General features: G+C 32.8%; 2 protein-coding genes across 3 annotated transcripts in view; one reads left to right on the top strand and one right to left on the bottom strand.

Annotated features, from left to right (window-relative positions):
- Window positions 1-20,648, bottom strand: part of LOC134840258 (TLC domain-containing protein 4-B-like) — a 520,491-nt gene that overhangs the window by 232,831 nt on the left and 267,012 nt on the right. The window lies entirely within an intron of this gene.
- LOC134840573 (exosome complex component RRP40-like) overlaps window positions 10,843-20,648 on the top strand; it is a 51,657-nt gene continuing 41,851 nt past the window's right edge. The window contains exon 1 of the mRNA XM_063856482.1: window positions 10,843-10,856. The gene's annotated coding sequence lies outside the window, so the exon portion shown is untranslated. The remainder of the gene's footprint in view (window positions 10,857-20,648) is intronic.

The raw sequence follows: 20,648 nt of genomic DNA, 5'->3' as shown, positions 1-20,648 counted from the left end.
GACTAGAAAGTATAAGAGTAAGATTATGATCGGTATTAGACTAAGAAGTTGCACGAATCTATCCGGCCGAAAATAAGATAGCGTGACGAGCAGACGGTGTGTCCTATCCGAAATTACTCTATGAGTTAACCACATCGGTCATAACTCATCTGGTGCGACCAGTGAGCCAAATTTAGGGGGAAAGGCGTCGGTGAAATCTGGCTTATTGATGGTGTTGACGGTAGTGATAATGTTTCTGGTAGTGATGATGATGTTGTTGTATCCGTAGAAATAACTATTGGGTCATTTATTAAATTTGGTTCACCCTGTGTGAATGAGTGTGTTGTCCAATATGGTAGTCGTGGCGTTTGGTTGGGGGGGAGGGTTAAAGGGATTGTCACGTATTTGTTCAGATGTTGGTGTTGAACCTAAGTAATCTGAGGGTATACTTGAGGTGCTACGTTGTGAAAGAAGTGTAGGGGTTTCCCGTAGTGTGCTAATTGGGTTTTCTGGAGTACTTGGTGATGGGGATTGGGGTATATCAAAATGAACTCGGGGGGTTTGAAAATTTCTATTTCGTCGTGGATGTATAATTTGTCTATTTATTTCAACTGTATTTTGGTTTTGACTAATATTTCTTATTCGACTTAATTCTTGTGGTAATGTTGGGTACAAGTTATATGTTGGTTCACTTAGGGGTGCCTGTCGCTGAACTGGTTCTAATGGTTCAGATAAGCGAGCGTGTCGTTCTTCAAAAGTGTATGGGTTATCTTGGAAAGAAATTCGTGTGGATGTTTGGGGGTTTTGGGTAGTTGTAGGTATTGTCGGGTTTTCTTGGGATGATGTCGGTGAAGACTGACTGTGTGATTGTTGGTTAGCAATTTTTAAAGGTTGTCTTTATTGATTTTTCTTAGTGAAAAAATTTATGTTTATTGTAGTATTCTTCAAGGAAAAGAATTAAAAGGATTGTTGCTAAGGCGGATGTTATGATTGCCTTTTTTATACATTTGCATATTGTGAATATTAGGGATGATAAACATGTTATAAAAATTACAAATAGTAAAAAAATAACTGTTCTACTAAAAATGGTTCGTATCATTTAAATAAACTTTTGGTTTATCGTACCTGTGAATATGGTCAATGATTTGGGAAAGTTGGAGATATATTTCAAATAGGGAGTAGAAAATTAGAAAAATATTGCAAAAAATGATTAAAATTATTATAAAGGCTTCAAAGGTATCAAAGAGAAATATGAATAAAAGTTTAAGTATTGTGAAAAAGTTTATAAAAATGTTGAAAATTGTATGTTTAAAGATATTGACTGATCGAGAGAAGAGCATTTAAGAAATGATTTCTTGGTCGAATATTTTTTGTTGTTTGGGGCGATTTTCAAGTGTGGTCGAGTTATTTATTGATTTTTTGACAAGTGGGTTGAGTTTTGTGAAAAGTTGTTGGGGGCTCATTTTATGGTGTTCGAGAGATCTTCTTTGCTTTATTTTTATTTGTCAGATGATGTGGGGTATTTTTGAGAATTTCGTACTTTAGGCTATATGATTATGGTCCTTTTTTACTTTAGGCTAATTTGTGATTTTTGGTTGGAGGGTTTTTGAGGTCTGAGTTGGGAAAATATTGTTGATCTTTGCGTTATTAGATAGGGGAGGGTTGTTATATTATGGTGGTATTTATTTTAGTTGTCAAGTTTTAGCAAGTTGCTTATTTTTGACCTGGAGGTTGCAAAGTTATAGTTATAAATATGCCTGGAGTTGAATATCTTTCGGCTAATAAGTTGGTGTTATAGTTATAGAAGGGGATGGATTGAATGAATCCTATTGGCTAAATTTGAACTAGAATCGTTGCGTGTTTGTCAGCATGTTATTTTGAAAAATGAAAGTTCAAAATGTTTCAGAGGTGCAAAGATTATTAATTTTTAAATTAAAGCTGTTTTTGAAATTCAACTTTCTTTAATATTTTAGATTGTGGGATGAATGTTTTGTAGTTTTTACGTGGTTGATTTCTAGGTCGTGATGACTCTCTATGTTCTGATTTCACGATTTGTTCTTGTGCTATAATTTTTTCTATCATTTTTCTATTTTTCCTTTCTTTTTGAGGTATTTTTTGATCTAGCTTTTTTGTATTGTTTTGGGTTGTAGTTGGTTTTTTATTTTGTTTTTCAAGGTGAATGTCGTTTTGTTCATATATTTCATTTTCCGTATGTGGGTGATTTTGAATAACTTTTAAACCTGTGAAAGAATATAATTGAGTTAATTCGCGTAGTGCGTATTCTTTTGGGTAGTAAGGCAATAGATTATTCCGATGTTGAACAATTTTTTTTTGGTCTGAATCGGTGATTTTATACGTGACGTCAGTGGGTTTGGCAATTATTTGGTATGGTCCTTTACGAAGGGGTTGTAATTTTTTAGAAATTCCTTTTTGTGTATTAAAATTAGGTATTAAGACAAATGTTCCAATTTTTAAATCTGAGGCTGGTGTAAAGCGTGAATTATTTTGTTCGTTAATGTTTTGCTTTTGTAACAATTTTTTTTTGTTATTCTTTGGTAAATTTCATTGTGTTTTTTATCTCTATTTAAAATCCATTCGGTGTGTGTACCGGAGGCTAATTTAAGGATTTGTGGGTGATGAAAATGATCTTCATCATGCGTGTGTAAAGGTAGGTTATAACAAACTGAGTCTTGATTTGGTTGGCAATGACCTTGTGCATTTTTATGAGAGTTTGCTGTAAACATAATTGGTTTACGTGGCTTTTGATTAAAAACCATTTCGTATGGTGACATTCCTAGAGTTGTCGTAACTTGTGAATTATATGCTAAGGGAAATAATTTTACATTTGCTGACCATTCTGTGTATCTTGTATCATTTCCATTTATGATACATCTAAGATATTCTTGAAGTGAACGGTTCATACCTTCGACTAAACCGTTTGTCCAAGGTGCATGAGATGTACGCGGTTTGTGTTTGATGTTATATAAGTGTGATGATTTCATTATTTATGAATTCTGTACCGTTGTCTGTAACTAAGATTTCGGGTAATCCGAATTTAGCTATCCAGTGTTCATAAAGTGTTGTATAGGCATAATAAGCGTTACAATGTGGTACTGGGTTGAGTGCTACATAATGTGTAAATGCATCAGCAATTACAATTGTAGGAGTTTCCTTCAGAGGATGGTGAAATTGGTTCTTTTGTATCGAATGAAATACGATGGTTAAAATATAAACTTTGTCCTTTAAAATCTTGTTTTTGTGCTATTTGTTTTTGATTTGGATAAGGTTTATTTAGCTGACATACTATACAATCATTGCAAAGTACTTTTATCCAAATTGGTGCATTTGGGAAATAAATATTTTGTGTAAAATTTGAATATGTTTTCTCTGATCCAGAGTGTTCTTTAGTGTTTTATGTATGTGAAATGTTAAAAGCTATTAGAATCATACTTAAAGGGAGACAAGGAACTGTAGAGTCATTTAATTGATATTCTAGAAGGTCTGTGTTTTCATTAATTGTTTTATTATTAAATTTTCGGAAATATCGGAGGTGTGTTCTATTTCCTAAAATTGTGGTATCTGCCTTTACGGGCTTAGTTTTGTATTTGTGCCATGATTTTAGTTGTCTAATTACTGGGTCAAGATTTTGATACTGTTTCAAAATTTCAATTGTAATTTTAGCTGTTGGAGGGAGAAAAATATTTTCAATTTTTACTTTAGATAGGGGAATTGTGTCAAGTGGGTCATGGAGGTCAAAGACTTGATTTATTGTGTATTTTGAATCATTCGTTTGTGGTCCTGATAAATTTATTTTATCAGTTAAGTTTTCTTTTTCAATTAACGGAAAAAGGTCTTTTTTATGCGAGTTGTGTTTTATTCGTTTTTGTTGGGTGTTATTTTTTATCCATAGTGAGTATGGAATTGGTTTGAAAGTTGATGTTCCTAGTAGATCAACTTCCTGGTGTTTATTTTGGCAATCTAAGTAAAGTGGGAAATGTTGTAAGTTATTTATTTGTGATTGTTCAATGTCAGTTTTTACTGCATATTTGCATTCTAGTCGGGGTGATGTTTCGTCTTTTGCAAAGGTAAAATTTTATATTTTTGGGTATTTCAACTGTAGTTTTTCTGTAAGTAATTCAGGTGGTGTATTTCGACTTAATGTATCTGGTAATGCAAGATTCTTTCCTGCTGTCCAAACTATATGTAAGTTTGGAAATTTCATTAGAATTAATTGAAATCTATAAACTCGGTGATTGGGATTTGACTTTTGTGTAAAGAGAATCATGATTGGTTTATGATCTGTGAATAGAACTGTTGGATGTTTTGATCCAAGTATCAGAAATTCATATTCTGTTAGTGTATATATTATGGCTGTACATTCTCTCATTAGAGTTTAGAGTCGTAGCTCTGCTTGAGTGAATAATCGGGAATTTGCTGATATAAGGTTCATTTTATTTGTACCACTGTGTGATTGTAGTAATGGTGCGCCGATGCCAAAATTTGAGGCATCGCACATTGCATAGAATGGTTGATTTGGATCTGGAATTGTGTTTGAAATTTGTTCGGTTAAAAGTTTTTTAATTTCTTCAAATCGTGTTTGATGTTCAGTGGTCCATTCAAAATTATTTTGTTGTCTGAGGAAATTATAGAACGGTCTTAAATATAATTGCATTTTATAAACGTACTTGCTTAAGAAATTTTACATTCCAAGGAATTCTTGGATTTTCTTTTTGTTTGTTGGTGGTTGAAGTTTTTGAATAGCATCAATGCGTGATTTTAATGGAGTGATTGTGTTTCTTTCTATATTATGTCCTAAAAATTTAACTCGTGTTAAAAAGAAGTGTGATTTATTGAGGGCGGCCTTCAGATTTTCATTCTGAAGTTTTTTATGATAGTGTTTTAAAACTGTAAACATTTCTTCGTTTGTCTGTGATTGCATAAAAACATCGTCTAAATAGGTGATTGCGTTTTTCTTGAGTATTAGTGACCCAAAAATTTTGCTCATAAAAGCTGAAAATGCTGCTGGTCCTATGGAAATTCCATAGAATAGGTGGTTGAATTCATATTGTTGATTTCCAATAACAAATTGTGTTAAACATCGTGATTGTTCATCTAGTGCCAATTGATTGTATGCATTATTCATATCTGCGGTTGTAAAGTATTTTCCGTTTATTTTTGTTAAAATAACTTGTATTGGTTCAATAGGCCAATTGCATTTCGATTCGTCTATTAGTGAATTGAGGTATCTAGCGTCTAAAACTATTTTTAATGATTCTCCTTTTGCTAGGATGATAACAGGGTTAATAAATGTGTTACCTTTTGGTTGTTCTTCTTTATTTACTGGTGAGATAATTTTGTATTGTTCTAAAATGTCAATAAATCTGTTTACTTTGTCATGTAAATGAATTGGTACTTTACTAGCTCTTTGTTTTTTGAAAACTGCGTCAGGTTTTAACGAATTTTAACGGGAGATGTAGTGATGAACTGATTTTCCCAACATCAAATTTTGATGTTGCGTAGACTGTTGAATATTTTAATAGTTGTTTTGCTAGTTTGTCAATTTCGATTTGTGTAATTTTTGAGTGTTCAAAGTTAAACATCGTTAAAAATTGTTGTTGTTCTTTTGTATAATTGGTTATATTGAATGTTGGTTTAAAATATGGTGTTTTTGTGAAATAATCTGTGTTTCTCTTTTCATTGCTTATTATGTTATTTATGGATAATTCTTCGTTAAGAATTGTGGATTGGCAAATATCTAATAATTGGAGTATATTATTTACGCGGTATGCTTTTTCATGTATGGGTGAGATTTTAGCGTTTGTTTCGCAATATACTAAAAGTCCTAAGGGTAATGTTACTTGATACAGTGTATTGTTATACACGTGTAGCGAAATGATGTCGGAATTCGTGTTTTTCAAATATTTTATAGATGAAATCGTGATTTTGAAAAACTTGTGAATAGGTTTAAATTCAAAGTCTGACATAAAAAGTTGTTGTTTATTTTGACTTTTATCATACTGGTGAACTTGGTTTATTGAAAAGTTATATATATTTCCTGATAGTGGTTTCAGGTGTTTCCGTTGTTGGTTATAAATTGGATAAAATTTTGAGAAGAATGGTGGTTGTTTATTTAATCTTTGAAAAAATGTTAGAGCTGTATTTTTGTTTTTGTGTACTTATCTTTGATTAGTATTTTGCTAATCAAGATGTTGATTGTTGGTATATTTTTTGATACAAATGGTATGCCAATGATATCGTGTTTAATATCAGTAATATGAAATATTTGTTTAAATGGTTTGTTTAGAATTTTATTTTGTTCCATTGTTCTTGTGGGGAGAAGGAATAATTGGATTTTCCCATAGTTTACTAATGTTGATCCTTGTGCTGTTGCTAGTTTACTAGAGGTTGCAAGAGGCGTTAAATTTGGATTTAATATTTTGAATTCATTCCATGTGGGAATTTTATTTATGTTTGATTCTGCTCCTGAATCAATTAAAAAATCAATTTCAAGATCTGGTGGTTGAAATTCTTTGTTACTTGGACTTTCTAAGAGAAATGGTATTGTCCAAATTTTTTCTCTGGGTTGTTTTTTTTGTATATTTTGATAAATATGATTTGTGTTTAAACATTTTGTTTTGTCTTTTTCATCGGGTTTTTTTACCGTGTTAATTTCGTTTATTTCTTGTGCAGTTTGTGTAGTATTGATGGGTTCAATATAATAATTGTGAAGGAGTTCCAGTTGATTTTCATGTATAGGTGATGTAAAAGGTTGTTCATATATGATAGGTTCGTAGTCGTTTTCGACTGTTATCATATTTACGGAGATGGTATTTTCTGTATCACTTTCTGTATCTGATGATCCACAGTTTATTTGATTTAGTTGTAGTTCGTTACTTCCTGTGTCATCAATACCTGGGGGGCTGATGCTGTTTCTTCATTTGACTGTACTTGATTAATATGTCTTTGATGTTTTGGTGTACTACTTCTGTATCGATGTTTAGAATTATTATAATGGTAATTATTCCTATGTGGTGACTGGGAATAATTTCTATATTGATTATTATAACTTGAATTTCGATTTTGTGAATTATTCCGTGATCTGTTTTGATAATTGTCATTTGATCTGTGATAGTTTGATCTATTATACGAGTTATTTCTTGATCGATTGTTTGGGTAATTCTGATTTCGATTGTTCGAATAACTTCTATTTCGATTATGTGAATAGTTTCTATTTCTGTTGTATGATGAGTTTCGTGATTGATTATTGGAATAGTGTTTATTCCTTGGGTTTGATTGGGAACTGGATCTACAAACAAATTGTGTTGCATTGAATTTTGATCTCGAATAGTTATTTCGGCTATTTGATCGATTATAATTATTTTGTGAAGAATTCTGTGTATTTCTTCGTTCTGGTGATCTTCCTCTATAACTTGAGTTATATGGTGATTGATTTCTTGTGTAATTGGTGTTGTTCGGAAGTGGTTTTCCTGAACTGTTGTTACTATATATATTTTTGTTTGGTAGATTTTGATCTTTTTTCATATAATGATAGAACGAATTATTTGGTTCTTTATGCTTTTGAGGTTTGTTTTGGTTATCTTGTTGTTTTTGTCTACATTCGCAAATACTGTGTCCGTATCGTCGACAATAATTACACCGTTTTTTGAAAGATGGTTTGACTTTAAAATTTGGGTGTTTTTCATAAATATTTAGTATTTCAGTGATTTTTTCAAGTAGGTCTGTATCTGATTCCTGTATGTTATTTATATGTGTAGTGTTTGTTTCAATTCGATTAACATATTGTAGTTTAGATTTTCTGTTTCTTCAAGTTTCATTGTGATTTCCGCTTGCTCTAGTTTGTCTACTGGTTTTCGAAAATCTAAATCTGGCTCTCTAATTGAGGAAGGATGAGATGCTCTCTTTTTTATTGCTATTTTCCTTAATTGAGGTGTTACGGTCATCATTAAAATTTCTGTCATTTTTGTGTTTTTATAGTCATGTGTGTTAAGTGAATATGCTTTTCGTACTAGTGTTTTGATACGTACTGCTAATTGTTTGATGGTTTCATTTGGTAATCTGCGAATTTCGTTACATAAAACTCTTTGGTGTTGTTTATTTCTTTCGGAGTCAAACATGTTTGAAAATTCTTGTGTAAATCTTTTCCAGTCTGATTTTATTTCTATAGGTAATTTTGAAAACCATTTTTGAGCTGCGCCATCTAAGGTTGTTTCTATCAATGCTGTTCGTTTATGTATCCAATTTTGAGGTCCTATATTTAAAATTAAATTTGCTGTTACTGCATTTAAATAATCTTCTACAGAATATTCAAGATCTGTTCCTGTAAATATCATCAGTGGTTTATTTGATGTTATTGATGATCCACCCATGAGGTATGGATTCGTTGTCATTTGTAGTGATTCTGCGGCATTTGGCATTTGCGAAAAATTTGAAAGTTGATTTTTTGTTATTTTCTGTTGCTGAAGATAATATGGAAGTGGTATTTCATTTTGCATTTGAGTTGGTTGATACGAGTGTATAGTCATTGGGTTTTGTGGTTGAATCGGTTGAAAAGATTGTGTATTAGTTGGATTTGGCTTATGTATTGGTTGTTGATTTCGTGTATCTGTTGGGTTTGGAGAAAAAATTCTATAATATGTATGAGGTGGTCGCGATCCTTGCGTGCAATATTTTTGGGTATATGGTGCAAAAATGTCTGGTTGTAAATAATCATCATCAGATGATAAGTAATCTGTATGATGAGGTGCTTGCTTTTTATTTTTATTTTGTTGAAAGAATGGGTAATTTTCACTATGATCCTGTGGAGGATGTGAATTAGTTCGAAAATTTACTGAGTTCGTTGTTGTCATTGGGTTATCCCAATAGTGAGAACATACATGATTATTATTTTTTCGTAATGGGGTAGTTTGTTTTTGGCGAATATGCATAATTATATTTGTGTTCTGCAAAAGTGTTTCTTGTGAACGTTTTTCGTGGTTTTGATGGTACTGTCATGGGTCTATATGTTTGATAATCCATATGTGAATATTTTGGAGCAACCGAAGGTTTAACGGTTGACTGTAAGGTTACTTGTGCCAGTGAAGTAATTGTATTTCTTGGTGTTGTTATATTTGGATGTATTGGTGAAATACTTTGTTGTGTAGTTGTTGTTGTTTGGACAATTTCTTCATTTATGAAGTGTGATGGTGTTTGAATATCTTGTTGTGTAAGATTTCTAGTTCCATTAAGGTTTTCATTGTGTATGACGGTCGAATTTAAACTGTTATTTCATGTATCAGGTAAAAATGTATTGTAGTTTAATGGTGTTGCATCAATGGTTAGTGGTACTACTTTTACATAATCTCTGTGGGAAGATATTGTACTTATTGCTTGACTTGAAATAGATTGTGGGATATTTATAAAAGTAGGATGAGACCATTCAGGGTCCCAAATGTAGTCTGATTGTTCTGTAATGGCAGTATCATCATTTGGATTTTGAGGTCTAAAATTTTTTCTTGCTTGTGAAATTAAGTCTAAATTATGTGTGAAATAATCTATTATAAACCATGCCAAAATTTTTTGTAAGTCATGTTTTGTGTGTTGTGAAACATCGTCTTTAGTGAAATTTTCTTCAATTATATGTAGAAAAGTTGAAAATATTGTGATTTCCTCTCGTACTTTTGTATGTTTGGATGTTTCAGTTGGTGAGATACTTTGAAATTCTGTTTTTTCTAATATAGAAATATAGGTATATACTATTGTAAAAACTTCGTTAGTGAATATAGAGTTTGCTCTTTGTGAATGATGATATTGTATATTTTTGATATATTCTAAGAATACTTTTGAAAATTCTAATTCAAGATCATCTGTTTGAATTACGTATTTACGATGATTCGTATTTGGTGTGCTGAATTCTATGGTGTAGATTCCATATTGTTGTGTTAAGTTACATATATCTTTCAAATAATGTTCAATAATTTGTTTTTTGATTTTTACATCTGGGAATTCTGCTTTGCATGGACTGATTCCGGGTTCAAATAACTTTACGAGTAAATTCTTGCAAAAATCATGTTGCCCTCTATTATCGGGTGCATCTATGAGGAAGGGGTAAATCTCTTTGTCATCTGGACTATCGTCACTTTGAGTGTGGCTCATTTTTTCTTTTGATGACTGTTAATATATAACTATCAATGTGTCTAATTGGTTGATTCCAATTATACAAGTGTACTGGTTTGTGTTTGTATTGCTTTTTTATTCTTCTTTTTCCTCTTTTTGATGAATTTGAAGTTGTTTCTGAATCGGAAAAATATAATTGATCGTGAATGGGACAATTTTTATCAATTGATGCTTTTAATTTGTAGAGTTCATCTAAATTGCTGGCTTCTGATTCTGAAATTTTTCGTGTGATTTGTTTTTGTTTGTTTATAATTTTTCTTTTTGTTTTTTGTCGTTTTGTTCTAATGTATCCAACTGTTTGTGTATGAGGTGTGATGACAAGATCGTATTTTTTGTTATCTATCTCACAGTTGTGTAAAACTATTGTTTGTTTATTTCCTAGATTTTTGAATGACATAAGGTTTAGGATGAGAGATGCAAAAAGTTGTTAGGTATTTCTATTTTCTTAGACTGTTAGTCCTTACGATTTTTTGGTTAGCTTAACCTGGGTCTTTTTATTTAGGGTTGGAGAGAAAAGTATATCAATTCCAAGGAATGATTTTTTACTTTCTCGTGGCTAGTCTAAGCTAAGGTGTTAACTTACTTAATCTTACTTAGGGGTAGTGATTGTGTTCAAGGGTTGGAGAATATCAAATCGATCCACAAGGTTCAGGTATAATTAGAACGCAAGTAGTTTGTCAGGTACTATTTTAAACTTATTAAATCTAAGATCTATCTTGGGTCTGGTAAGAGGAGGGTCCAAGTGAAGGATGAATAACCGAAGTTCTTCACTATTTATCCTAATTTGAATGGTTAGTTTTATTTAAAATTTTCTATTAGTCTTGGGTCTTTTGGAAGGGTTGGATAGTGAATCGACGTTTGAGGTCGTTAGACACTTGTTAAGTGGTTGGGCGAGAACAAAATTGTTCTTTTTGATCCAAGGATAGGCCTTAACGATCAGGTTTTAAATTTAGTGAAATAGAAAATTTATTGAGATCCAAGGATAAGCCTTGATGATCTAATTTTAAAATTAAGTGAGTTTAAGTTTAATTTGCTTTAAATTTATTTAAGAAAAAGATTTAGTTTCTTAATGATATTAGTGAGCTTATGATTGCTGTTATGTTTAGGTGATGAAGCTGGGACAACAGATGATTTTATGATTTTCAACAATTTATTGTCATGCTACTAATTTTTATTTTCATTTTCAATAAATATTTTTCAAACATGTTTTATATAAGACTGCAGAAATTAAGAAAACGATTTGAGATCTTTTTATCAATCGTTATTGTATATTAATAATTTTGTTTAGCGCCTGAAATGATCATGAAGATTGACTTCAAAATTTTATGTTTGCAGATGAAAATCTAAATTCATTGCTAATATGATTCTAAATATAAAAGTTTGTGTTGGCTTTTGCCGTACGATCATAAAACTATTTGGTAAGTTTCTACTTTGTAATATGTCGTCTCTTGTTCGAGGTCTTCTTTCAATTCCGGGTAGTTCTATTATCGTTCGGAATATTGGCTCTGATCTATTGAGTCGTAGAGACATTTCGATTAAATTATTATCGTATAACATTTTGAAAACGTTTTGTCTAAATTCTACTCTATTTTTGGTTAATTCTAAGCTATTAAGGTTTTATTCGAGACGTATGGTCGCACCAGATGAGTTATGACCGATGTGGTTAACTCATAGAGTAATTTCGGATGGGGTACACCGTCTGCTCGTCACGCTATCTTATTGGACAACACACTCATTCACACAGGGTGAACCGATATCGAGAACAATCATCAACAAATATCCCTTTAAGATTAGATTGGAACACGTTCACAGCACCCCCACCATTATTCGGACAACATCCCGAAAGTAACCGACTCCACAATTGGGCACTCCATGGACTACAATATAGACAAGACATCCACGAAGACATTCGTGACCATAACATCCAAATACTCCAAAAAAATAGTCTACAATTAAAATTTGAAATCACGGTTAAACTTAACAACATTGCTCAATATCCTCACCCATTAAACCCACCCAATATAACAGCTCAATCGCTACCACCACCATTTATAACAACTGAAGTAATATATAATACGACAGATACACCAAAAAGACAATTGGTTACATCACATTTTATAACCCATACTCAGGATTATCATACACATGTATATTCTAAAAATATTGATACTTTAACAAATCCTTTTTCTAGCATTTTCCGATCACAACACAAATGCCTCTCCCCGCACAGGACCCCAGGACTTATTAGTAACACACTACGATTGTGAAGAAAATGAACAAAAAACACTACACAAATATGCAATAAATCAAGTATCACAATGCGAAACGGAACCACAAGCTATAGAAACTACAAATGTAATAGCGACACTGTATTCAAAAGCCCGAGCAACAACAGTCGCAGGATATAAACTTACAGCAACATTTTCCGAAAAGAAAGTACATTGTTCACAAGTTTCAAACGGAAATAAAAACCGACTTGACCACGAATCATTCTACCAAAGTAATATAGAACGACTTCTACATCTAAATCCCGATGATTGTAAAAACGAGCTACTCAGATTAAATATCACAAGAAATAAAAACACCGACAGAAAACTAGTATATTTTCAAGTCTTTGCCGATTGTGTACATCAAGCAGAACTTGAAAGATATCAAGGACATATAAAACTAGATGAAAAATACCCATACAACGGCGCACACGGAAGATCAACTTATGACATACACGATAATCACTGGATACCACACATTGGTATAAATAATCCATCAAACTGCAAAGCAGACACAAAAAATAAAGGATATCAAGAAATAATGTTTTTCGATTGGAAAATACAACTCGAAAAAATACAACTCACACGAGATTTATCCGACAACACAATGATCTATCAAGGAAATAGATTACCTTGTAAAAACGATCAAGGTTATTGTGATCCTACAACACGGACACAAGCAACAATTGTTTGGTTTCCCGAAGATACATGCACAACATTTCAAGTAGCAAAAATACACGCTCGAATGATAAAATTTCACGAAAAATATTTTATACAATCAATTCCATATGAACAAGTCCATCCATCACGAAAACAAAGTACTGATTTTCGAAATCTCCATAATATAGAAAATAAATTAACACATTTCCAAATATATCAAGAAACAGAAATTGCATGCAAATACAGAAACCCACTTCACAAAACACAATATTCTGAAATATTAGTTGAATACGAAAAAGGTTTCGACATGACCACTGGAAAAATAAAAATTGACCCTTATGCCACAGGTCACCATCTACACGAAGGAACATCATATATACCAGTTAACTTTCAAAAAAGTAATGGTCAACCTGGTGGAAAAACTAAAGCCACATGACACTAGAAGCACACGTTTACAAGAACTATCACAAATGAATAATACTTATTTTGGTAATATCCACTTTGATATCCACCTAAATATGAAGTTAGACTACACGATTAGTCGAATTTTTCAAGAAATGTCACTCTCCGAATTAGAAACACTTTACCAACTATGCGAATTAGAAAGGACACAAATCCTACAATCACTCGCACTAGCAGTATTAAAAATACCCTACGCAGGATATTTATTATCAGGAAATAGATCAAATTTTCTAGACTACGAAGGAAACATTTTATGGTTTTACACTTGTACCAAAAAAGTATCACCACTATATGTTTTTGAAGATAAACGATGCTATAAAAGAATCCCTATCTTTTATAAAAGTAAGGTACATTTTGTTGACACACTTTCAAGACGAACATATTTTTGGGATACCGCAATCCCATGTGGATCAGAAAATAGCCACAATGTAGTACAGTTAAACCCTGATGAAGATAAATATTATCTTCTTACTCCATACCCCACGTTAATGCAATCACTCAAAAAATTTTCACCCGAAAGCATCAGAGCTATTGCTCGTAATCCAAATATTGATTTACAATCAATTGGAATATATTCAAAATCAGATATCCAACACCACATTAGAATACAACAATTCCAAGAATTATTAACACAAATGGACAGTATACAAAGACAATCAATTGACCAAAATTTACGCAAACTTGCCGAAACCGCAGGATTTGCAGATATCTATACACAAGATTATAGCGGATATTTTAAAGACATTAAAGACTATATATATCTAAACGGTGAAAAATACAGACCACAAGATATTTCACCTATAAATATTTTTAGCTTTGTTACACTAAAAAATGAAATTCTCGATTTTCTAGGATGGCCCTATTACATCTTAGAAAAATTAACTATCCTATACGCAATGTTTAACTTTATAGGATTTCTTTTTTCACTTTTAAAAGGAATCTATAACACATGCGCTATACACACACAAGTAAATAAACAAGCAAGTGTAGCACGCATACTATTTGCAGGATTTTTTGGAATTTTTTCATCATCAATCAACAAAATTCTTCTAGACGCACAAATAAAAGACAATCATACAAAAATAGCGACAAGACAGAACACATACGACGAAGAACATAATAACATAGAAGTAACACCTACCGCACAACAGTTGCCACCCCTACCACATAACCATCCATTATCCTTAGTCCCACGTAATTTCCGAAACCTAGCAATAACACATAACCCAAACTTTAGACAAAACATATCGCAAAGTCCCATACAACATATATATACACATCATTCACAAAATGATAATACATATGAACAAATTATAGAACAACCCCATACCACCGCTTTTCAGTCTCAAAACAATCATTTTTTAGCCCACGATGAGCCGAAAACTTGGATCCCTACACCGCTCAAATTCCCATCCAACCAACCTCCACACTCCAATCCCAATAATCCCACTTTTTGCTTTCCCGCCACCCGATTTTCCAACTTTTAATATATCATCAAGCATGAATTCGGATACTAATTCAGATATTTCAGTTTTATACTCCATTTCACAACTTAATAACCCTAATATAGAAACCCCTGACGAATTTGCAGACTCCGAACCATCTCCATCCAATAATTTCCAAACCAACTCCTCAGTTTTTTCAAAACCCCCTTTTCAACCGATCCCACCAAATAACCCACTCCCATCCGTTTCTACTCCTTCTTATGCTTCAAAAGTAACCCCAACCTATTCTCCATTTCATTCCGACCGATCATCTAATAATTCTCCAGATACCCCCCCCCCAAATCTCCCAAGAACTCGATAATTTTATCACCCTACAACAACAGCTAATACACCCTAACATCCTCACTATAAATCAAATTTCATCCACAATAGAATCCTCAAACGCACCTACTCCTACACCCTCCTCAGCTTACACTGCATCATTAGCACAATCATCCACAACCACCGAATCATCAAATAGCACTCACCGAGCTTATCGCACTTTTAAAAGAAAATTCCCGAACCATCCATTCCCGACCAAACCAGGAACAGCCTGCGAATAAATAAACCATCCACACCACACCAACACGAAAGATTTTCTAGCAATCACCTTACCCTCATTCCCACAATATACTTTAAACACACCTAACGACACTAACGACACACGTAGTTTTGTAGATGAACCTGTTTTAATGCCAACACTTCATTGGACAGCATTTTAACATTTTACTAATCCCCTTTGCCTGCCACTATCTAATACTCATAAAGATATAGAAAAGAATAAAGATATGCTCTATAGACTCACCGCAACACTAACACCTAGACAATTTACTTCCATAGGATATAAAAAATCACTAAAAATATTCACTGCACCCCGAGCTAACGAGTTTACAATAGAATATTATGACCATAATATCATCCGAACTAATCAAGACCAATTTCTAGATGACGACCGCTTCGCTAAGCCACAACTAACAGAAAAATTATTCATCAAAACGTCATATGTATTCACACTTAATATTTTTGATAGAAAATATGATCACATCATTTCTGAAGCACTAAATGATATTCAAGCTTACGAAAGTTTTCAAGACAAATTTCAGTTATTTTCACTAACCTTTCACTTTCTTGCACCACATGAACGCAATTTGCACTGTTCCCACAATATTATGTTACGCACTAAACAAACTCACACATATACATATCGTCGTTTCATACAAAATCATTTTGATTTGCATACCCCATCAAGACAACCACATCATCGTTTTCAGTTTCTTAACTCAAAATACACATCACCATTTTTCCTTAATTTCACTTTTTGCATCAAAGATACTAACCTCCACGGCATCCTCTGCAATTATGAACCAGTAACACAAATGTATATATTTTGTCCATCACAAAGACCTTTAACGCCGAAGAATCCAGACCCTTCCTTATCCCACATGAATTTATCCAGCCTATAGAAATACCAATATTAGAATTCATTCACAATACTAAATATAATCACAAAATATATAACCTCATTCAAAACACACCTTACGAGTTTGGAGTAGGCACCGAAGAACTAAAAACCATTAAAGCACTTCAATTGCTTTAAAAACTAAAAAAATCATTCGCATACTAGCAAAATTACTAACAACTTCGGATACAATACACGACATCTTTTCCCACGGCTTTTTCCCAGACGATTAACACGTAAGTATAATTTAAAAATATTCTTAACTAATACACTTTTAGTCTTCATACCACGATCATCTGCAAAAAACAGAAAAAAAAATAAACTTGTTAAAATTCTTCTAAACTTCATTAATATTTTATACAAGATAACGTGATAAAATTCATACCAAATGTAGTAAATTAATTTATAAATTATTCCCCCATAAAGCAGTAAATTTAATTATGATGAAAATTTATAACTTTAAATTTCCCCCAGAAAACTAGCAGTAAAATTGACACTCTATGTAATAAATTGATAAAATCAAAATGCAGTACTAACCTTTTGATAATTTCATTCACTCGCACAGGAATTCTATCCAAACTCGCACAGCTCGCCCACGAAGAATTGTTTAAATAATGATTTTAAATTTCACGTTTTCACACTCAACAACTCTAACACACGATAACAAGTTTCAAACTTTCCTTTAACCCGGTTGGAAAGGAATTATATACTAAACCAAACTAACCAACGCAGCTTACTAAACACCACAAATCATAAAATAACAGCATGACTAAGAAAAGAAAACCAACGGTACCCAAACCGGATTAACCCAGTTTAAAACTGGATAATTTATTCTTTTGAAGACTATTATAAAGTCTAAGAAAGAAATAATAAAAACACAAAAAAGTCGAAAGACAAACCCATAACAAAAACAATTTGATTTTTGAAAAAAGGACACAACCAAAGAAACATAAGAAAGACCAACATAAACCCAACATAAAACGTTATCACATAACAGGACCTCTCAAAGAAACCGCACGAAACCATACTCCCACTCCTGGCCTAACCCACCAGAGAGGACGTCCTGAGCATGCTCTATAGCCGGCCTAACCCACCGCGCTACATCCATGCTTTGTGACCACACTTCTATTTTTAGTAAGAGGTACTCAAGGGTGAGTAACTCTTCAGAATAACAGAACTAAAACAAAATGCTTTTGTGAAAACAACTAACTAAATTCATAATTAAAAAACCAAACTAATAAAAATTTTATAAAATGTAAATCATACCTTGCAGTATATAGATCAACACACAACAACAAAGACGAACATCCAAAAACAAAATGATCCCATTACACTCGAACAAGAATGGCTAACCACAACCGATATGCCGTCCACAATCACAACCACAAGGATTTAGAGTACGACTTGACTTCGCAGAAAAGGACTTCATTGAACTAGACCAATGACCACCTCGATGCTCAAGTATACGTACAGATCCGAGTTACAAGGCATCCCTTCCACAAACAATCTCCACGCCATTCCCAGACGAGGTTGAACACAAAACAAGTTCTCTACATAATACAGAAAAACCCGTCAGCAAAACATTTTGAAATCAGATTGATTTCATTGGGAAACACAGTCGTTGTCACAAAACGACACAACGATTGATGTCCCTAACTCCAGCGTCCTGGAACTTCTCTAACAAGAGGAACCGGACAAGAATACGATGTTCGCCGAATACCAACATTCATCATCCATCCTTTGAATTGCAGAAAGATAATTCTAAAAAACTCTGTAAAACCCGGATGGGTGGAACCTGATCTAAACTATATTTTATCATTGGATAAATTAGATATTTTACCACTGTAGAGTATTTAATATTAACCAATCATGATCCATCTAACTAACAACCCACTTATTTGTTAGTGCTGAAATTACTTGTAATTTCAGCACCAGAGAGATTTGAATTTAACTTAGAAATTAGTTGTCTCTCCAAGAGAACTTCAGCAGCCGCAACAAACCAGTATACCCTAGATCTATTGAGCCTAGCAGAGACTAGTTAAACACCCTGAGACTAGAAAGTATAAGAGTAAGATTAGGATCGGTATTAGACTAAGAAGTTGCACGAATCTATCCGGCCGAAAATAAGATAGCGTGACGAGCAGACGGTGTACCCTATCCGAAATTGCTCTATGAGTTAACCACATCGGTCATAACTCAATAAGGTAGACAATATCTGAGAAAGACCAAAAATTGACCTTATAAATAGCAGAAATAGCCTTTATAGCAGTTAATGAGTGAAATTGACAAAATTGACCGAAAAGCAGTAATAGCAGTTATGGTTGCCCTATTAATAACTAGCCTCTACATGCCTTAACTTTGTTCAGACTTTCAGAGAAACTGACGGACTTTTTATGCTTTGTTCGCTTTTTATTAAACAATCTTCATTCTTTAACAAGCCATTTTTGAACGGCTGGGTTAACATATATCATCTGAAATAGATTGTTGGTTGAAAGGCCAGTGTTAGGTACCAGAAAACAACAATAAATTCTTTTCGTATTGCAATCATTTTCGGCTCGACAGATCTGAAAACGTTCATGTTTTTAATATTCATTAAATTGCAAACATACCGAAACAGAAGTTTTAATTTTTCAACAAGCTTGTTTTCATAGGTTGGATATTTTTCATAGCGAAATTTTGCATAACTTTTGCATGAAGAATTTGTTTTTGTTTTTAGAAAATTACAAAGAGGAATTTTTGCATAAAGTTTTGAATTTTTAATGACTAGCTTTAAGGAAAGAATTGCACTAAATTTAAAACATCATTTGAATCATCAAAAAATTATGAAGCTCAAATTAACAGGTTAAGATTCGTGTGATTTTTGTTCATAGAAAAATCATATAAACGGACTTTTCCATGAAATGTGCTTTGCTTGTTTCTTATTTTGTTTTTGAAATGTGCTGATTTAGGGGTGTTGGAAGCGAACGACTTAATTGTTACTTTGCCAAATTTTTCTGGGAAAATGATTTGAGTAAAGTGATGGTAAAAGTCTACTTTTTCGTGTTTTTGAATGGTGTATTTACTGGCCATCGTTTCATTTCTGGACAATTCCACTCTGTTTTCCGACAGTTACAAATTTTTTGTAGTCAGTTTTGCAGTAAAGTTAATTTGTTTAATGACTCTTGCGAGTTATCTAGGGCAAGCATTCTACATTTTCCCCACCATGTTTAACTCTTTGACAAAGACCTCTGTAAACGAATCAGTATCGTATAATATCGGCACAATTATTGATCTTCTTTGGACAACTCGTGACACCTAAAAACTTATTTAGGATGGATAATTTGAGCAGATTACATCTAAAAACATCATTGAACATTAACTTAATAACTAAATATCAAAACACTCAACCTCAAGTTTGTAAAGCAGGTTTTCCAGATTTGTCTCATACAATAACTCGCTATAATCAATAACGGGTTACATAGCAGTATTTAGACAACCGCGTATTCAGTCTCGTCAGTATTTAGACAAATACTGTTTCAACCAATCAGAATCGAGACAAAGAAGAAATTATTAAATAATTCTTCCGACTTTCGATAAGAAAGTGACGGAATATTTGTGCTCGGGGTGGGTTTTTTTTCTTCAGACAAATTTCGACTTTTCAACTAGCCATTTTTGACAGAATTGTTTTTATATCATTCAAAAGGTATTGCTGTCCTGAGCTTAAATTTGAAAAGATATTTCACCTGTGATCCTTTTTCGTAAAGTTATGAGGGTTTAAATATTGCCATTTTGGTCAATTTGGGACAATTAACGCGCGATATATTTCGCGCTATTAACGCGTAAGCAGAGATTTAATCCGTCTTTTAAATCGCTCCAAATTGGTTGAATGAAGCTTATTTGCCATAATTGTTTTGTTACAATGAGCAAAATCTATTCTTTTAAACTTTATATGGCGTGGGGGGGATGACTTCATAAAAAAACTCAAATTTTAGAAAACATTTTTTTTTCATTTTTTTTGTTACTACTGCTCGATAAACCTGAAAAGGCAGTCGGAACATTCAGGGCTTTGCCCTGATACGAGCAGTCTTGTTGTGATTTATTTTGGACTACTTATGTCTTTTCTCGATTCTGATTGGTTCATACAGTATTTGTCTAAATACTGACGAGTATGAATACGCGGTTGTC

The sequence above is a fragment of the Symsagittifera roscoffensis genome, chromosome 2 (genome assembly GCF_963678635.1).
Source record: "Symsagittifera roscoffensis chromosome 2, txSymRosc1.1, whole genome shotgun sequence".
Classification (NCBI taxonomy): Eukaryota; Metazoa; Xenacoelomorpha; order Acoela; family Convolutidae; genus Symsagittifera; species Symsagittifera roscoffensis.
This window is presented reverse-complemented; position numbering and strand designations above follow the sequence as displayed.